Source organism: Zeus faber (genome assembly GCF_960531495.2).
Source record: "Zeus faber genome assembly, chromosome: 4".
Lineage (NCBI taxonomy): Eukaryota > Metazoa > Chordata > Actinopteri > Zeiformes > Zeidae > Zeus > Zeus faber.
The window spans coordinates 17,766,632-17,787,924 of NC_137191.1; the positions used below are offsets into that span (position 1 = coordinate 17,766,632).

General features: G+C 43.1%; 1 long non-coding RNA gene across 1 annotated transcript; it reads left to right on the forward strand.

Moving 5' to 3' along the window:
- The first annotated feature begins 9,144 nt into the window (after positions 1 to 9,144).
- Positions 9,145 to 20,525, forward strand: LOC307228695. The gene is made up of 3 exons (XR_013844088.1): positions 9,145 to 9,272; positions 10,477 to 10,573; positions 20,081 to 20,525. It is a non-coding gene; the product is annotated as an uncharacterized lncRNA (long non-coding RNA).
- The last annotated feature ends 768 nt before the right edge of the window (positions 20,526 to 21,293 follow it).

The window sequence follows — 21,293 nt, forward strand, 5'->3', positions numbered from 1 at the left end:
TGCAATATATTTGGGTCCTTGGGGCACATACACTTCAGGATATATATACATATACTGTATATATATAGATAGATAGATAGATAGATAGATAGATAGATAGATAGATAGATAGATAGATAGATAGATAGATAGATAGATAGATAGATAGATAGATAGATAGATAGATAGATAGATAGATAGATAGATAGATAGATAGATAGATAGATAGATAGATAGATAAATAGATAGATAGATAGATAGATAGATAGATAGATAGATAGATAGATAGATAGATAGATAGATAGATAGATAGATAGATAGATAGATAAATAGATAGATAGATAGATACTTTAAAAATGCAGTGATAGACAGACAGACAAGTTATTTTGGGCTAATCAGGATGTGTCTTCAGATACAGTAAAATGATGCAAGAATCACATGAAATTACTAAATAAAGGAAGTGATGTTCAAATCATGTTGTTCATGTTGTTGTTTACCAAATCTACCCAACACACTGTATCCTTAAAGTGTACCGTTTTTCTTTACCATATGGACATTATATTTACGAAACAACACCTTCCATTCTGAAGCCCCTGCAGAGTGGGTTGTGATAAAGCATAGCAGCAGTTTGTTTCCTCTCTCTCTCCATTTTAGCAACATCCTTCTGAAGCATCCTTCCGTAGTCAGAGGCGTGTATTCCTCTTTTGTGGTTTATTTAAAGAAGCTTGGCCGCATTTGACTGTTGATATTGAACGCCACATATCACTGTCCGAATTGGGTTGGAGAGCACTTTTAAACATCCAGACTAAGAGCATCATTCCATCCAGGCCTGCAGAGGAGCACCATGCGACTGATCCCTTTATCTCTATTTACTCTGGGTAAGACTCTTGAGAAATTCATCTTTTCTTTTGAACGAAACATACTGTATTCGCAGGTGTGTGCACTGACCGAGGTAAGTTCCTTGAATAAAAAATGTTGACTTTAGTTGAATACAAAGATTTTACTGCTAAAAAGATTAAATAAAGGCGGAACACGCCGAAAGTGTAACTGGTGAAATGCACTGCATGATGACAACCCTTTCTACATTAAAGAAAATAACAATAGGACAGTATTCCGATTGTTATGAAGTTGTAATGGACAATGTCATTTCAAATGCAGCACTAGATTACAACTGTTATTAACAATATTTATTTGCAGTTCTCATACTTCCACCGTAAAACATTTATTCTATATGACAATACTGTATCTGGGGATATACTGTTGATACCAATGTCGGATCCAAAGTCCATTTTTGTTTTGTCTTTTCATATTTTTTTGTGGGCAGCTTGTGTCAAAGTCTGTCATGTCTGTTGAAGCCGTTATTGCCGTTGAGGCACCTTACCAAGATGACTGCCACTGAGGTTTAATAGTCTTTTGTTCGCCAGATACACATTAGTGAATTGGTTTGGCGATGCCAGGCTGGGACATACCGAGACTCAAGCAGGAATGCTCAAACAAATGTATTTTTACTAAGGGAGGGGAGACATTACACCGAATATTTAACAAAAGGTACTTTACAGTTTTTCCCTATTGTTTACACACTGGCACTGGTACTTGAGACACAAATGCCACTGAGCCACATCCTGTAACTTCTGTACCAGTCCCCTGAACTTATTCTATGAAAATGCAATCTCATTTCCTGCTTGACACTTAGATCACAGTTATAAACCACACCCTTTCACACAATTCTCTCCATTTGGCACAATCTCTATGAATAAAATCCCTTGGAACACACCGCCATTCAAAATGCTGAACTTAAATTTCCTACTATCCACTCTGACTGCACATGGGCAAAAACATGTTGCGCAGTTGTTTAATTAGCAATCAGAGCTCCACTGTAACAAAAGGGTCGCAGGCGCGCTCCTGTTTTGGAGCAATGGATGCCATCATAGGAGAGAGAGGCATAGCAGGAGGAAGAGCAAGACCAAGGAGAGCCATAATGTCTGACGAAATCTGGGCCACTTTGGTTAACCATGCGGTCAACCATGGCCTAACAATGAGGGAGGTGGGGCAGAGAGTACAACCAAACTTGAGCAGGTTCACAGTAGCGTCCATCGTCCGGACTTTTCCCACATGACATTAGGTAATAAATTGAATCTCATTACGCTATCATAGTGCTGCATATCAATACAGTACTCAATGATTACTGTATACAGTACATTGTTATATTATTTGTTCTGTATGCAGAACACTTCCAATGTTGTGTTTGTTGGGATGTATACAGTTGGGGTGTGGGGATGACGTGGTTTGAGCAGTTGTAATAGGGGACCCAGGATCGAGGAGTGGCTGCATACCTGTTGTTCGTTGGTTGGTCTAACAAGCAACAGGTAAAGCCCCCATCTCCACACACACTCAGGAGAGGAGCCCTGTCATGACACATGTCTATCTGCTCCTGGGCTTATTCCAACTAGCTTTCTCTTTACAATAAACTGGGGCGTCTACAACCCTGTTGTCTGTGTCTCTGCTGGAGGGCCCTGAATACGGTGCTTGGGTGGCGTGTGGCAGGCAAAACTGCCACAACGGTATTTTGGGGAAAACAAATAAAAACATATTTTTGATTATATTACAGTATATTTGTGTGTTTTATATTTGAGTTTAAAAACATTAAACTAAAATATTTTACAGCAGAATACTGTACATATGTAGCAAGTATAATACTGAACATGCAAAAGGAATAAGTCTCCTGATACAGTAAGAAGTCATCTCTTGAAGATCTCTACGAGTGATTTCCATGCATAGTAATGTTTTACATTCAGCACATCAGTAATCAATTGGATCTTAGAATCTCTCTATCTAATCTATAGAGTCTATTCAAATGATGGAGTGTGTGTGTGTGTGTGTGTGTGTGTGTGTGTGTGTGTGTGTGTGTGTGTGTGTGCTTTTTGATTCGAGTGTAGAGTTCTAAGCATATGAGGCATGTTTCAGAAAACATGCGTAAACAATTGAGAAAAATTGTAATAAGAATAATGCAAAATCATTTTGTTGCATTGTTCTTTAAACGACTCCACTACGTCCAATCGCGCGGAGCCTAAAACACAATTTAAACGTTGTGTTTTTAACATAATTCCTCTCAATCTCAAAATCTGATGGAGACCAAATCAGCACGATAAGAGTATCTCTGACTTGTGGTTTCAAACAGGGTGCACACTGATGCTATATTTGGTAGGCGATATTGAAATTATGTGGGGGGGGCTTTGAAAATGTATTATTATTTTTTAAATTTGAATGTTGATGCTAATTCTCCTGATTAACATTTGAGCTTTGACCCCAACTTCTCATGAACAGATCATGTCGTTTCTTTTGAAGGATGCAAATACTGGGCAAAAAATATTTTAGGTGTCATAAGAGTGAGCAATTCTCGGAGTCGTCCATATTTAAGTCAGTCTACATTCGGTTAAAAAAACAAGTTAAGAGTTTTCAAAATCATCTGTTCCTTTCTTTCAGGTCTGGTTTGGCCCTCTGTCATAGCACTGAGCATGGAAAATGGCACTGTTTATCAGAACCTCACCGCCGGTAGGCCCATGGCTACTGGTGCAGACATGCAAAATGGAACTCTTGTATCCATGGAAACCGCCACGAGCACCAACGGCACATCCACACAACAGAACGCCACGGAAGGTGAGAGCAATCGGAGAGATAGAAAAAAAAGTTTAACGCTTCCGGTAAAACCCACCACAGCTCCAGGGACGCCTGAGAGTCCCACCGCCACCAGCATCATCCCCACCAGCATCACCGCCAGCACCAGCCCCGCCACCAGCACCACCACCACGTCCACAACCGCAAAAGGTGAGACGAGATTTGAAAACTTGGCTCACTTATCAAATTCTTCTCTGTTTCTGGGAACAATCAAGATTAAAAATGATGAGAATGATCAAGCTTTGGCCCTTCAGCTCATTTGAGTGAGTACTTGTCTTGCACAGTGCATTGCACTGTTGCCTCACAGCAAGAGGGTCCTGGGTTCGATTCCTGCCCGAGGCGCTGTTGGCACAGTGCTCTGGCGGGTTATCTCCCGATGAGGGACCTTTCTGTGTGGAGTTTGCATGTTCTCCCCGTGCTCACATGGGGTTTCATCGGTAACATGTAACATCGGTAAGGACCCCCACCAAAACATGCAAAAAACATCGTCGTCTGACCAGCGATTGGACGTTTGAAACTGTTCCCCGGGCTTGTGTCGCTGTGTGCTGCCCACTGCTCCTGGCTGCCCCCTGGAGGAAGGACAAGCCAGGATGGGTCAAAAGCAGAGAACACGTTTCACCGGCCAGCATTTGAAAAAGTGTGTGTGTCGCCGCAAGTGTTGTGGGGTGGGTAGTGTAATAAAATGAAGGATCTTCTCATCACTAATGTTAAACAAAGCTTTCATTTTCCATTTACAGTCATAGTCCAAGCCACTGCCCCGTCAAGGTCTGGCCTGGACAACACTGGTACGTTACAGTCAGACACAAAGACACAAAGGAATCAAATCATGCATCATATTCAATCAAGTGCCCTGCCACTGTTCCGACAGCCCCGTTCCCCCGAAAACAAACGCCCATTGCTCCAAAACCCCCTAACCCTCACCCCAACCCTTACCGCTCCGCTGAAGGAACCATGGGTAGTCCCCTTCAATCTGCATATTCAAAATTAACGTGATGTTACACATGATTGATTCAGGGGATTCCCCGGTTCTTTGGGACACCCAGATTCAGACGGGAAGGTTAATGCCAATTTCAGCAGGCAACGGGCTGAAGGTCGACTCAACGAGTCTCGCTCCTGTGAGACACTAAAAGCTGTTCTTCCCTAATTTCACAGGAACTGAGTCATTCTATGAGAGGAGCGCCGCCACATTTCATGTTTTTTTTCAAGTCGATGAAAAACCATAATCTGCCAACATGTTTGCCAAGCTAAAACTGTTCACAATTAACATAGTATATGAGGATTTTTTTTTATTTGAAGTGAACAATAAAATGTTTCGTTTTTTTATAACTTTTTCAAAAGACGACAAATATTACAGAAAAAAAACCCAATGCACCACCGTCACAATTTCATTATTTTCAGAGGTAAATCTGTTTCCCCAACCACACAACACGTATGAATAAAATATAAAAAAAACCTTTATTTAGAATTATCGGTTTTAACATGCATGTTGAACGACGAAAATGTATTCTTTGTTATCAAAAACGGGACAGAAAGGTCAAATGGCAGCCATCTTGTGGAGCGACCGAGCTAGGCTAGTTGATCCCATCTAACTCTGTACTGGACGCCCGGGGATATGATTTGGTACTGATCTCCTAATGTAGTCAGTGTATTAATTGGTGATTTAAATAATTGTCGAAATATGCGCTTTCTTCCTCTCCGTGACCACGCCAAGGCATTGTTATTATACTGCTGATCATCGTCGTGGGCGTTGCGGCCGCAATCGCCTGCTACATCACGCGCAAGAAATCGGCGGTAAATATTCATGGCTGCCGCACGCACCCGACACACACACACACACACACACACACACACACACACACACACACACACACACACATACAAACACCCAATATCTCCAGGTTCAGCTGGTCTGTGTGATTGTGCGCGCGTGTTGGACCCCTCCAGAGATACACCGTTGACCTCACCACCCAGGCGGACGACGCTCAAATCCCCCTGAGCTCCGTGGAGCCTCAAGAGCCCGTCAATGTCACCAGCCTGAACGGTCCGTCACACACACACACAAAATAACACCTTTAATCTCTTGAACTTGAACTTGAACTTGAACTTGAACTTGAACTTATTCATCAAATTAAAATTAAGTGTTTGTCAGGCAGAGGAAAAAAAAAAAAAAAAAAGCCCTAATTTTATATAAAATAAAAATACCAAAATTCGACCGATTGTTCTGCTTTCAGCCTAATCCTTGGACTTTACACAATTTTCTGTCAATGGAACTATACATGGACTCGTGTTTTTAGGGATGCCGACCCCAGACTCTGTGGACGTGGACCCGAAAGAGCCGGACAGCGGGGAGAAAACGGCAGATCCCCAGAAGGGTGAGAACTCCAAGCTCAAGCTGTGAACGATAATGCTGTCCTGCTGAAGCGGGGCTGCTCAGCCTTCCCTGGCCCCGCAGCCCACACATTGTGCGTGGTCCACATCATATGTCAGGAAACTGTCTCATGTGAATTTGAGTCTCGTCGGCTACTGAACTCGTACTTGGACTAGTATTATATCATCGGACATGCAGGGAGCTCCAAGTGTCCCGTGGCCCTGGGTGGGGGTCACCTGACGTCCTGGCGGGGGCCCCAGGTTGAGAACGACTGGAGAGAGAGAGAGAGAGAGAGAGAGAGAGAGAGAGAGAGAGAGAGAGAGAGAGAGAGAGAGAGAGAGAGAGAGAGAGAGAGAGAGAGAGAGAGAGAGAGAGAGAGAGAGAGAGAGAGAGAGAGGCGCTTGAGGGGCCCCGGCCTCGGCCCCCATGGATGAGCTCATCACACTGACCCCCCCCCCCCCCCCAGACACACACACACACACACACACACACACACACACACCCACACCCATGAGATGTGGACGGATGCGGGGAGAGGGAGCAGATCTCAAAAATAAATTGTGCGTGTGTGTGTGTGTGTGTGTGTGTGTGTGCGTGTGCGCGCGTGTGTGTGTGTGTGTGTGTGCGTGCGAGAGATAGAGAAAGGGTGTGAGACAGATAGAAAGAGAAAGAGGGATGCAGTGAAGGGGAGAGAGAAATGAAAGTGAGAGAGATGGAGAGAGAGAGAGACCAACTCCCTCTCTTTCTGTCGCTGTTATTTTAATGTGCCTTATGGCCAAACAGCGTGCATCATCTGGCTTCCTGTTTGGCAAGATTAGTTTGACTAATATTGAGGAAGTTGCTACCGTAATGGAAGCTACCGACATGGTTCAAAATACGCTGTGGGTATTCTGGGCTCCCGAGCACTCGAGCGGCGAAAACCGCTCAGCGTCAAATGTGTCCCGTGCGAGAAGTAGCGCCACCGCTCACATGTATTTTATGTATTTATTTAGATGAAATGTTGTGATGGAGAGTACACGACCTGCTCTGACATGCCGATGCGGTTTCTCTGGTCAACGGTGGAAAAAGCTGGAATAGAAGTGTGCAATGCTTAAACGGACCACTTGGTGGAAATGGAAGCCCAGGAGTCAAACTACCAGCACAAGTTAGACATGGGGGGGCTAATTCTATTTGCTGCAATAGGATTTGCCTGAAAGGATTTTTGATCTTTTTATCCATTTTTTTTTATTACTAGCCACATGCATTCAAATTACAATTGTGTCCTTACTTTTGAAACAGCCCACAAACCTCCTTCTACGAGTTTTTTTTTTTTTTTTAAATCTGGCCATCAATACCATATAATATAAGCCAAAACAAAAAAGCACTCCCGCTCTTGTCGTTTGGATATTCCTTGTTTAATGGAATACGCAGAATGTTTGGGATTTTCTCACAGTTCTTTCCAGGTTTTACTTCCAAGCTGCGATCGAGTCCAAACCTGCCTCTCTCCCTCGCTCCCCTGGGCCACACCGCTCACCACACTACTCAGCCTCTTTCGGAAAGGGCTCTCTACGTACTAATGGGAAAGAAATAACAAAACACAATATTTGGTTCGGGTATCGCCGTCAGCACAGAAAAGGCACCAGGAAGTCATGGATCTTAATGTGTCATGTTACACATGACACATGGTTGCGGATTGCAACCAGCTGAATTACCCCTCCCCTCATCCTCCCCTTCCACGCGTGTAGGAGAGCCGACGATACCTGGGAAACTCGCAAGAAAAAACCACGAAAGGCCCTCTCTAGAGCCATTGTTTGGTCTGTCCGTTCTGGGCTTTCGTAGAAGAAACACGGCGGTGAAAACATAAATATGAATATTAAATTCCATTTCTGCCGTCCTTTCCCTATATTCTACACACTGCACCTTTAAAGGAGAACTTCTACCGACGCTGGGGTTTTTTTTTTATTCAAAGAAAGATCTCCCTCTGACCTTCATGTGTTAATCCAAATGGACACGTTGTACCGTTGCGTCATCCCATTTGGCTCGGGTTTAAAGGGTGATTGCCCTGGACGTACCGTACAAACCGCTGCAATTATCAGAGCAGTTGCCGTCGCAGTCTTTGAACCGAGTTCTTTGAGTATGAGAGACACAGTTTTTTTTTTTTACCAAAGAAGAAGGAACGGCATAGATGCTCTTGACTCATTCATGTCTAGGAAATATTTAGTAATCAACTATCCACACCGGTGACGGGACTAATCGTAACTCTACTTTCCCTTTCCCTTTCGCCAGCTTCCTCACGTGTCCGTCCCGCTGTGGACGGATTTCCCGTCAGTCGCTCCAAATCTGTCGTTTTCCCCTCCTAATTATCCTTATTTACAACCACAATTATTAGCCTCACTTATTGCTAATTAAAGAACACGCACGTTCATCCCTCCCAACCCACCCGAGGGGGAATTACAGGCGTGATTCACCGCTATTTCTATGACCGATCCAATCGTCTTCCAGAGGCCAGACCGCGGTTTAAGACGTTGTTTTTCCCCCCCTTTTTCTACCCTGAGGTAGTTTGAGAGAGGCGCTCCGAGGAACCCGATGTCTCTGAGTCACAGAAATGTTTGCAGAACCGGCGGCTTCCTACGCCCCCCCCCCCATATCCCCTTTCCCTCCACATAAGGGTCAGATAATGATGGAGCCACAATACTTTCCCACAGCCTCCAACAGCTGTGCATCTTGCTGTGGCTCATTAGAAGCCGCTCAGTAATCAGCCGCCCCATTACAGACCCGGTGGACCCCCACACCCCCCGCCCAGATGCACCAGCTCAGGAGAAACCCCCCCCCCCCCCCCCCCCCCAACCCTGTAATTATGCACCGGCTAAGTACAAGGAACGCCGGTGCTGACTGTAACTTGTGTGTTGTCATAGGTTGTGTACACGTCGGGGAAATGCATCAGCGGCGTTGCAAAATGAATTACTGCAACGGCTCGGGTTGTGAAAAGTAATTCTTTGACTGTTGTCCTTTTTTATAGAGGAGGCTGAGAAGCCCCCGGCCAGCGCTGACCCTCCGGCTCCCGCTCCGTCCCCGGACTCCAGCTCCGTGGAGGGAGCGAAGGGGGAGGGCGCTGCTCAGGCCCCCGCGCCGGCCCCTGCTCAGGCCCCCGTTGAGCCGATCCCAGAGGGGGGGACCGAAAATGAGAGCGCCGTCTCCAACAAGACCTCCATGGAGTCTCTGAAGGACTCGAATGAAAATTCAAACAATAATACGAGGAAATCAGCGGGAGGTTTGTGCGATAGTTTCAAGTTAGCCAATGGTCATTCGAACAGTCAATAGAGTGTATTCCAAAGTAAGCTTTATCTGAACACAACCACACAAGTGTTTCTTCTATATTATACCTATATGCTTAACACAATTTCTCTTGTTATTCTTTGATTTGGCTGATTTCTTTAAGCTACCAGCCATATGTGCCCACCATGGAACCTCAACTTATGTCCTGACGACCATTTTTCACAAAACCCCCCCCCAAAAAAACCCCAAATGAATGCGTCGTCTGTTTTAATAAACTATAGTAATTTTTGGTAACATACAAAGAAAAGATAAGATAAAGATAAGGTTTCATATATTTGTAATAAGTATGTAGTTAAGCATACCCCTAATTCAAGATGACCAAGCCAGCAACTACGTCATCCTGCAGCTCCATTGCAGAGGAAGAAGAATGCTGCTTTTATTTTTAAACAAGTATTATATAGTATATATAGTATAGTATATATATATATTGTTATATTTTATATTGGGACATGAAACTGTCAATCAGTTGAGTATCACAATCTGGCCAAAGTATTCAGTTTTTCACATGTTAAAGCCTGTGAAAAGTGAATAAAAGTGATTTCTAACATTTTACATGTTAGAAAATCATTATTGAAAAAAGGTGAAAAGACAGCGAACGATGTCGTACTGAATTGTGGAGTTGGACTGTTAAACAGTTTTTCGCCATTTTTGTGGACAGGATCTTTTGGGCGGGTCTGAAATGGTGGCCCCATGACGCACTGGAGCCATACTTAGCATGGCCCCTCCCTTGAACATTGTAAAGCCTAGAGCATCATTGGGCTGGAGCAGAGGTTCCCAACCACCGCGATCAGAGCAGCTCCGCGGAGATCAGATTGGTCCTTTCTCCAAACGAAGCTGCTTGGGCTGCTCCTGCGATCGGGTGTGGTTTCAGTGCCTTCAGTGGACACGCCCCTAGCGTTTCACAGCAGAGAAAACTGCTTTTTTTTTTTTTTCGTCACGATTTTGAAACCTGATTGTATATACTTGGACATACACTTGTTCTGTGGTGTGACAAACTCTTGCCACATATTTATTTTTGCTTCGCACGGACTTTAAGGAACAAACACAGAATCTGTCCTTAAATTGACGTATTTCCTGGTTGTGCATCTCGACAAAACGACCCTTGGAAACTGTTTCATTGTCTCTCTCTCGTTCGAAAGAGCTGAATCCAGACGACTTCACCGACGTTCCTCTGGGAATAGCCTGCAGTGAGATGGACGACCACCTGTCCTCCACCGCGGTGCCTCAGAAACCATGGTAAGCCTGTGCTTCAGCTGTTGGACCACTTAACCAGCTCCGGTGTTGGATCACCAGACCACAAACGTCCTCCGTGAGGACAGTGTTACAGCCCCCCGCCCCCCGCCCCGCCCATCCTGAATTAACATAATATAAATAGAGGGGCCATAAACCAACCAACTCTTCCGATACCGCAAGGTTATTAACATGCACTTATCCTTACCTCCCCCCGACGTGTAAATCACCAATAAGTTTGACGTCCAATGGGTTTTAAATACACCCACGGAATATTTGCTCCATTAATGGAAGTCTCTGGATCTTGGTGAATCCCAATTTGAGCCTCACTGCCAGTCGCAAAACTACCGTATACCAGAATTTAGCATTTTCTTTCATGGATTTCATGGAAACATTGACATTTATTAGCAATTCTTAGTTCACCACATCGCTAGATCTGTTCTTACCTAGATCCGTTTCTCCCATTGTTCCGCCACTAAATAGAGTTCAGCCTCATTGTGTTATTTAGCCACTCTTCCGAATCCGCACATCAGTGGATGAGATTCTTCTGACTTCTTGCTGGGGCCTCGGTCACAGTCGTCACGTTCTCCTCGGTGTTGGTGGCCCACATCTGCACCTGTGCTCTGTGCTTTTGTTCGGGAGCTCTCTGCCCAGCGCACGGGGGCCCGGGTCTATGGGTCCCCGGGGCCCCGAGGACGAAGGAATTCACACTCCTCTTAACAGCCGTTGATAGCCCCAGATCTGAGGCCCCTGGCCATTCAGTGGCAGTGTGTTAGCAGTCACGGATCACGTCCCTTTTCACAAAGAAGGCCATCTCCAGAAATCCCTGGCATCCCTGGCCTGCCTATCACTTCTCACACTTGTGAGAGCAAACCTTCTTCACCTTTTATTTTACGAGGCTGTTTTGTTGTGCTCTTAAGGGGCTTCCTCCACCGTTGCATACATATACAAACCCCAATTCCAATGAAGTTGGGACGTTGTGTAGAATGTAAATAAAAACAGAATACAATGATTTGCAAATCCTTTTCAACCTATATTTAATTGAATACACTACAAAGACAAGATATTTAATGTTCACACCGAAACTTTGTTTTTTTGCAAATATTCACTCATTTTGAATTTGATGCCTGCAACACGTTCCAAAAAAGCTGGGACAGGGGCATGTTTACCACTGTGTTACATCACCTTTCCTTTTAACAACACTCAACAAGCGTTTGGGAACAGAGGACACTATTTGTCGAAGCTTTGTAGGTGGAATTCTTTCCCATTCTTGCTTGATGTACAACTTCAGTTGCTCAACAGTCCGGGGTCTCCGTTGTCGTATTTTGCGCTTCATAATGCGCCACACATTTGCAATGGGAGACAGGTCTGGACTGCAGGCAGGCCAGTCTAGTACCCGCACTCTTTTACTACGGAGCCACGCTGTTGTAACATGCAGAATGTGGCTTGGCATTGTCTTGCTGAAATAAGCAGGGACGTCCCTGAAAATGACGTTGCTTGGATGGCCGCATATGTTGCTCCAAAACCTGCATGTACCTTTCAGCATTAATGGTGCCTTCACAGATGTGCATGTTACCCACGCCACGAGTACTAACACACCACCAGACCATCACAGATGCTGGCTTTTGAACTTTGCGCTATCAATCTGGACGGTCCTTTTCCTCTTTGGCCTGGAGGACACAAGGTCCATGATTTCCAAAAAAAAATTGAAATGTTCACTTGTCAGATCACAGCACACTTTTCTACTTTGCGTCAGTACATCCCAGATGAGCTGGGGCGCAGAGAAGCCGGCGGCGTTTCTGGGTGTTGTTGATGTACTGTATGGCTTTCGCTTTGCATGGTAGAGTTTTAACTCGCACTTGTAGACGTAGCGACGAACTGTCTTAACTGACAATAGTTTGCCGAAGTGTTCCTGAGCCCACGTGGTAATATCCTTTTTCAGAATGACGTTGGTTTTTAACGCAGTGCTGCCTGAGGGATCGAAGTTCGCGGGCATTCAATACGTGCAGAGATTTCTCCGGATTCTCTGAATCTTTTGATGATATTAGGGACTGTAGATGATGAAATCCCTAAATTCCTTGAAATTGTACGTTGAGAAATGTTGTTCTTAAACTGTTGGACTATTTGCTCACGCAGTTGTTCACAAAGTGGTGAACCTCGCCCCATCCTTGCTTGTGAACGACTGAGCCTTTGGGGGGGATGCTCCTTTTATACCCAATCATGACACTCACCTGTTTCCAATTAACCTGTTCACCTGTGGAATGTTCCAAACAGGTGTTTTTTGAGCATTCCTCAACTTTCCCAGTCTTTTGTTCCCCTGTCCCAGCTTTTTCGGAACGTGTTACAGGCATCAAATTCAGAAATTAGTGAATATTTGCAAAAAAACAATAAAGTTTATCAGTTTGAACATTAAATATATTGTCTTTATAGTGTATTCATTTGAATTTAGGTTGAAAAGGATTTGCACATCGTGTATTCTGTTTTTATTTACGTTTTACACAATGTCCCAACTTCATTGGAATTGGGGTCTATATATATATATATATATATGTATATATATATATAATGGAATTGAATAGTGAAAGATCCAAACCGAGGTGGCTGGAAACTACAAGAAATGGACAGATGCAATGTTAATACATTTACAGAGCATTTTGTGTAATATCTACCTGAATCTCCAAACAGGGCTCAACAATGGTTGCCCAGTTGCCATATTTGGGCCACTGTTGACCATTTCCTTGGGTCTGGTTGTCTCATTGTCAACCAGTGAGGTGTTCCTCGCCATCTGTTCAGAAATATAGCGATCAATCTTTATCGATTTATCTGCTGATCTCACTCAGTTAAAAGATAGTTGATACTCAGCAACCATTTTGTCAGTCTTGGCAACCGAAAGTCGAAGCACAGTTGGCAATCACTTCTAAAAATTTGTGTCATGCCCTGAGATATAATACATAATCAAATTATATTAAGGGGATGTCAACAATTCAAGTCTGTATTCCCAAATATGAACACTCTATCTTGATTCCCTCGCTACGCACACAAACGATCTGAGCCCAGAAAGTTGCCCTGACCTCCAGTGTTACATTTTGGATTTCCAGTGGGGTCTCCAGCTGGCACCGCGCCACAGGAAAAAAAAAAACTTAAAAACCTTAAAATTATAGACTCATTGATGACACAGCGAGAGCCACTCAACAGTGGTGAAACCACGCTCGCATTCGCTTTCCCTCAAACCCAAACTCTGATCCTCCTATCCGGAGATCCAGCGCCAGACATACTCTCCTTCAGAGTCTGCAGATCAGAAGGATTTTGTCAGCGAACCTTTGGCTTCCTCCTCACGGTCGGGGGGCACGGGACGCGCTTTCTCGCCTTACGACCCCGGGTCCTCTTGTGCGGGGGGGATCAGCTTAGATGGTGGCTTGCCAAATTCGGAGAGAGGTGGGAGAGGAGGTACCTGGTGAAAACACTTTCTGACGGATCGGCATTCAGGACACAAGTCTCTTGAGTCTTGAGCTCGACCATTCCGCAGGAAGTATGAGGATGCATTTGGGATGTAAATCTGAATATGGAAACCCTGCACTATCTATAAATACATTTTATATCAATTCAAGTGTTGAGGTGGACGTGTATAGTCAATGCATGATGCCATCATGTGGGTTAGGGTAAGTGCCCTTTTTTATTGACGTTTTTTTAATAAATAGGCTGAAAAAATACTGTTTTGATATGTTAGATATATGGACATAAAAAAAAAAAAAAAAAAAAAAAAAATATATATATATATATATATATATATATATATATATATATATATATATATATATAGTCATATAATAATATGGTCAGGGTTGGGACTTTCAATAAGTAACAGTTTGTAAAGAAGCCATTATTTCCTCTTGTCTCGTACTCTCGGCCCAGAATCCGATCGTAAGCCAGCGAGCAAAGTGACGGCAAAGCAAAAGCAAGTGAGAAAAAAGGGGAAGAGGAGACGAAAAGTGAACTGTGCACTGGTACACAGCTGGTTTAGGTGCTGATGAGCAACCTGGAAGATGAAGTTGAAAGAGCCGGAGTCGTCCTCCGGCGGGCGGGGGGGGGGGGGGGCTAATGGACATGGGCTGACAGGTCATGACGGGGCGTAATTACACTTGGAACTTGACTGTGTTATTTTCCAGTCAGTGCCAGGCTTTCATGTCTGATGTCTAATGTCGGGAGAGAAACCACCTTCGCCGCCGAGGATAAATAATCAGCGAGATCGCGGGATAAAGGGATGAATAAATTAATATAATGGAAGCAAAAAAACCATCCTCGAACGTAGCCGGAGTCAGGTTATGTCTTTATTCCGGTGTCTCACTGGAAGCGGACGGTGGTTCAAAGACAGTGCAGGGAGATGACATTCAGCCACCTGAGGCTAATATGAGCAATTTGTTTTTCGGGTGTGAGTTTACTGCAGGGACAGGTCAGTGAAAGGCTCAAGACGCCGCCAAGTCATCAAATAACATCTAAAAAGACTAGATGTGATCGAGAGGGTTTATACAGTATATGACTACCACCAATTTTTTGCGACGTCTGACCGAAACAGCAAAGGCGTTTCTTCCCTCTGACTTCACCGTCTCAGCGTGAGATTTATTGCAGGATACAGTAACTCCGCGGAATACGCCGAACGCAGGAAGCCTTATCGCTGTAATAACAGCCGGTGACACTTCCTGTTTGCGGGGTTTGATGTGGTCGGGACGGCGAGGCAGCCATTGCACCTGGGAAGCGTTACAGCAGGGAGGGAGCCACGGCGAAGGGGGACGGCCACGCCCGCCGCACACCTGCCGAGGAAACAGCTGGCGGGGGACAAGAAAGTGGAAGCGGGATGTGTAATCGCTCGGATCACGCTCAGAAGTCAACACGTTTTGTGCGGCGTTTGGGTTTTCAGAGCGTTGTTGTGACATTTGGTTTGAACTCCAATGACAACGGCATTGGACTCGTAGAAAGGCCATTTCAGCATGTCATATGCGTTCAATGACTGAATAAGGTTTTAATTTGATTTAACATTGCCACCAGATATCCAGGTAGAGATTTTATTGTCTTTTGTTTTTGTCATGAATTAGCAAAAAACACATATAATATAAATAATATAATATAATATAATATAAATATTATAATATAATATAAATATAACAAATATCATATAGTGCAATAAAATAAATAAATAAATAAATAAATAAATAGCAACGCCAATTTTGATGAGTGTGTACATCAAATAATATAATATAATATATAATAATATTTTTATTAATTTGACAGATTTTTCGGCAAGGGAAATTTTCTTTTGTTGTTTACATATTTATGGGATAAAGGTTGTTGGAGGTAATTTTTTAACCTACAGGCACACACACACACAAACTGACTGACTGAAATAAATTATTATATTTATTTATATTTATATATGATACATTATTATATGAAATGCCTTCAATGGGCAATTGGCATCACAAAGCAAATTTGCTCTTGGTGAGAATGCAACAAAGCAAACTTCACTTGGATGTCTTGTGCCTACAGCACCTAAGGCTGTAAATTGATCCGTTTCAGAAATGCAGTGTAGTTTATCTTCCCTTGGCTCTGCTTTTTCGACTTTTTTAGTACCTATTCTATTTTTCTTCTCTTTCTATTGACGGTATGGCTGTATCTGACTTGACTCCACCTCGACCCAGGGTTGATGAATGCGTTGCTTTCCAACAGATTTGTCAATAATATGTCAATTGAATTGCACATTTAACTTCATTGGTCTTTGGACCTTTCGGTCAATATTTCATTGTTGATCCAAGGTGACAGGAAAGGAAGACAATATTATAGCTTACCAAACAGTCCAGGTAACTCCAACAGGGAGCATGTATTATGAGGTCTCGCTCTGCCTTGCAAACCGAGCCCAGACGGCGGCAAATGGGGTCGACGCAGAGGGAGCACCGAGTTAAAGACCCGTTCGGAGCGATCGTCACCGCACCGCTCCACCGTAAAATAAATAAATGGGAGGAAGTGCATTCCATCTGCGAGATGAATAACACATATTACGTTTACTGAAAAACATCATCCATGCTGAAACCGCCATCCTATGTTTGAGTATCCTATTATGACCTCGCGGATGGGTCGGAGCCTCCTTTACCAAAACCGCGAGGTGTGTCTTAGCTCTCGGTTCCGTGACCCGCCGAGGCTCCGGAGTGGAAGGGTGGAGGGGGGAGGGTGGGGGTCAGAAGTCAGACCATCGTAATTAAAGGGTAGTCGCCGACTGCGGGGAGAATAATGTGGTCCCGGTGTCAGTCAACTCTTTCGCATTCTTCGGCGCTCGCCGAAACAAGTCGCTGCGGAAAGTGGAAGCAGAGCAGTTGCTGCCGAGAGGAGACGCCGTTTGCCTCGCTTCTGTCTCTCCTTCTGTCTTGCTGTCGAACCATCTGTCTCGCTCACTTTCCCAAATATTTATTCTGTTGGAGAGCATCTATTTTTAAGAACCCCCCCCCCCACCAAATAAACCCTCATTTAAATGCGCTTAACACTTCTGCCTGAGGAAAAACAAAAATCACAGGAAACATTGAAAAAGATCTGGCAGATAAGAGGAGATAAGTGCTTAAAAGCAGTTTTCAGGAAGTGATCTCTTAAAGAACTTCCACTTTCCGTCACTACCCTGTATTTTCCAACTTTGTTCTTTGAAAAGATGCATGCGTACACCACCACTTAACCTCTGTGTGTGTGGGGGGGGGGTTTCTTTTAGGAAGTTCCCGACAAAAATACTTTTACAGGACAGTGGTTTCTCAACGTGGGGTCTGGAGACCAGGGGGTTCCCACCAAAAATGATGAACAATTAAACTCCACCATGAGATGCTGTAAAATAATGAGTTTTTGGATCATCGTTCCACTGTTATTTCTGTAACTATCGTACGGACAGCCGAGACAGGTATGGAATTAATCTAATATAGAAATCTTCTCAGATTGGGGTTACAAAGACTAAATCTCAACAAAGCGGGGCCATGGACGAACGTGTATCAAATTGAGGAAGACCGAGCTGTGTAGAATAATTGGAATATTTAATATCCGGCACAATTTAACAGCTGAGATGTGAAAATGACATATACAGTACATAGCAACCATGTTACCAGACACTAAGACTCATCTTTCTCTAAATAGAGTATCGCTGTTTGACGCGGGCTTTTGTGAAAGGCTCGGGGTCTTTGTGTCGCCGGGTCCTCTGACATTTGGTTCCGCCTCACGGCTGTGCGGTCCGTCCTATTCCTAGTTACTAGAGCCATACTCTATTTTTGCCCATCAGAGCCGATAAAGTACACTGAGCGACAGGGTACGATTTGACCTGGGATGGCAACACTGTGTAAGAACTAATACTAACAATTAATTATTAGCAAGAAAGTTAAGGAAAGTGATTTGTTTTTACTCTCGCTGTGATCATGACTCTACATCAGGCTTTGTTCAGGTTGCAGATTCCTTTGGGCCGGGATTAGGTTAAGTAGACAGAGGATTGTCCCAAAATGCTGGATCCCAGAGCTAAAAGATTCTCTCAGCACCTACATCGCTGTAGGGACCTCTCCCCAATGTGTGTGTGTGTGTGTGTGTGTGTGTGTGTGTGTGTTTCTGTGTGTGTGTGTGTGTGTGTGTGTGTTACATCCCGACAATTGGAAATAAGAAAAATATCCCGTTCCCCGCTCTACAATGTTTTGTGTAACCTCAGATTTAAATTAATTGTGAACTTGAAGGACTCTGAAAGGCAAAAAGTGTATTTCGGTACCAAGGGCTCAGGGCTTTTATCGCACTCTGGACGTAGACGTGCATTTCCCTCAGGACACATTCTCCTGCTGGGTTCTGTCCTTCCTGCCTGTTTCACTTACTTCCTGCCTCTGCGTCGTCGGCTCGGCAGTGTGATCACTGGCTCTGGTGACGGACGGACGTTTTGCCTCCGGCGTCGCCTCCGGCATTTGCTCGGCATTCTTCTCCCAAACTTTGAAAGCCTTTGAACCGCGCCACAAGTTTATCACTCATTTAACTCCTAATATATTTATCATTATATTGAAACACTCCCCTTTCTATTATTTACAGCTACGACATAAATCAGCTTTTTGCTTCCTGCTGCATTTTAGGGTCGGCCAGATAACCTCTACATAGTTAAGCAGTCAACATTTAGCAGGGCACTGTTCAAGTTGTTTCCTTTTGTTTCTTTGCACCCTAACATTATGCCAATAGCCCCAATAAATGTCTGTTAAATGTAAAAAAAAAAAGTATGTATATATATATATATATTAAAAAAAAATTATATAAATTTTATAACAGTATATATATTTTTTTAATTTCACATTTCTTCTTATTTCATGTTTTTATTTATTTTCAATCTATATATATAAATATATATATATATATATATATATATATATATATATATATATATATATATATATATATATATATATGGTGGTATATATATACCTGAACCAGAAATTCTTCCAACAACAGAGCCATTACTTATATCCTTGGAAGGCATTTTATTACTTTTCTATTTGGGGCCCAGACTTTGATGCTTGACGGTCCCTGCAACCGGGTTCAGTTCACTATTTTCTCCCAAGCCGCAAAATCCCCCGTGGAATGCCCAAATCTTTCAGCGGCCAGGTTTCACTTGTGGAGCTCCCTAACCTCTGCAGATCCCTATCTATGCCGCCTATGGCTCAACTTAGCCTGGCCAGATGTATCTGAGGCCTGACCTGCAATCTGACTCTTTCTTTTTGTATTCACATTACTAATCCCAAAGAAAGCGATTTATTTAAAATGGATGTTGTTGGGATAAAGTCAAATTTTTGATTTTGAATGAATCGGTCAGTGGCTTTTGAGAGCAAAGCACTATATTTCAAATCCATTGGATGGAATGGAACACTTCCTATACTGTAGTTGTGTCAGTTTATGTTAGTCATGCAAAAATGCAGCCTACATACTGTGTATTGGGCAAAAACCCTTTAAGAACTCTACTTTCAAAACATCGGATACATTTTCTTTATATACATATTTTCTTCTATTCTTATCAACTGAGCAATGACTCCTCGTTGAACCCTTCCAAACCTCCGGGCTAGGTCAGCCTATGGGGCATGCGCTGGTCTGGAGGAGCTTAATGGTCATTCATAAATCACATCAAGAGATGTGTGGCAGGATTATGTCAGCTATCCTTTCCGTCAAACAGATGTTTCTGTACGGAGGTCAGGGGTCGCGGTACCCAGCATATAAACTTGGCCAAAGCAGAAGCTGTCGTTTGAAGGTTAAATATGGGGAAACCAGGTGATTGCAGGACGTGTGACAATTGGTGCAGAACTCGCTGCAGAAGGTGGAAGAGCCATCAAGAGATAACAAAGTATAACTGAGAAGTTCTCAGTTAAATAATGACCTTCATGACGACGTTAGTAACAGTGATCAGTTCAATGAAAATCATTTCAAAATTATGAACAAAAGAAAATGTGGACCTAACCTTTTTTTTTTTTTTTTTTTTCACAGATTGGAACGAATACTCACAAGGATTAATTAGAGGGATGCAAGTTCTTGGTCGTACATGAATTCAGTGGATGCCTACTTGTCAGGAATGTTTTTGTTGATGTAATGCTTTCGGAAAAAAGCAAAAACAGCCCAGCTGTTTGTATTATGAAAATAATTTAATATTTTTTTTTTATTTTAGATTTTACAGGTTGAACGATCACTTACTCATGTATATGTGCATATAGTGGATACTATCAATGACTCAACTATCAATTATGGATCAGAACGTTAAAATGAAAAGTGTTTCTTTGTTACTTTTAGCTTGGTTACTATTTCTTTACATTTGCTTTTACAACAAATAACGAGCAAAATTCATCTTTGAAGATGCATGTGTCATAAAAAAATATGATGTGTAGGATGTATGTTTCTATTTGATTGATGACCATGTGCTGTGGTGCACTGTATAGCGAATAAGCCTTTTTTCTAATAAGATTTGTTTCTTTCTGTATTCCTTGTGTCTGCATTTAATTTAGCCCGGAATCATAGTCTATAGAGCCTATCGTGAATAAAAATGTCCAAATAACATTGCAGTGCTTCCCATACCTCAGGGGGGAAGTCAAAGGACTGTCAAACATGAAATATCGCATTGCATAAACATGAACAGATTTTTCAGATTCTTCAATCACATAAACCCAGATTCACAAGCAAAAGTCTATAGTCAATGAAATACTAAAAGGACTCTCTCGTAACCTGCAAAACAACATATATCCCTTGCGTATTTGTTCTCATGCTCTCCTGCACGCTCTGCTGCTCACGTCCGCCGGTGTCCAGCAACTCAGGCGCAAGCATATTTTAGTTCAAAGTGACTGCGTTACAAAGCAGGGATCCCCCGACACAGAGACACATTCTTGGATAAGTTTCCATTCACTAATACCGTCGTACAACCTCCTTCTGTCTCCCATAGGCTTCACTCTTCAATAGTACAAAGCTTATAGGTGCTATTTGCTCAATTGTAAAATTAGAGATGCTTAAATACCCACAATGAGCATATTAAACAATGTATATATATATATATACACATATATATATATACACAATGTTTATACTGTATATACGTATACTGCATATAGATCTTTAATGAGATGGAATATTTTCCCATATTTCCACTCTAGTCACTCACTGCCCAGTGTTTGGGACGGATCCAGCTGCTAAAACCAGCTTGTTTCCATGGCCT